We start from the raw sequence: 247 nt of genomic DNA on the forward strand, positions 1-247 counted from the left end.
AGAACTCGTTTGCCCCAACCAATCAGCCCAGCGACGGCTGGGTTTGGTTTGCTGGGTTGTTTGGTCTTTTTTTTTTTTTAATGAGGACTGCTTAATCTCAGAGCGGTCAAGGCTGTGGAGGGGTGTTTCACTGGTGACCCAGCTTTATAAGAGCTGGTTTGAGCAGCTGTGGGCTGGCAGAGCTGGGAGGACGGAGAGAATCCAACCTGTGACAAAGGGTTTGGGCGGGGTTTTACGTCTCTTTCCC

This window comes from Antrostomus carolinensis, unplaced genomic scaffold (genome assembly GCF_000700745.2).
Source record: "Antrostomus carolinensis isolate BGI_N321 unplaced genomic scaffold, ASM70074v2 scaffold45598, whole genome shotgun sequence".
NCBI lineage: Eukaryota > Metazoa > Chordata > Aves > Caprimulgiformes > Caprimulgidae > Antrostomus > Antrostomus carolinensis.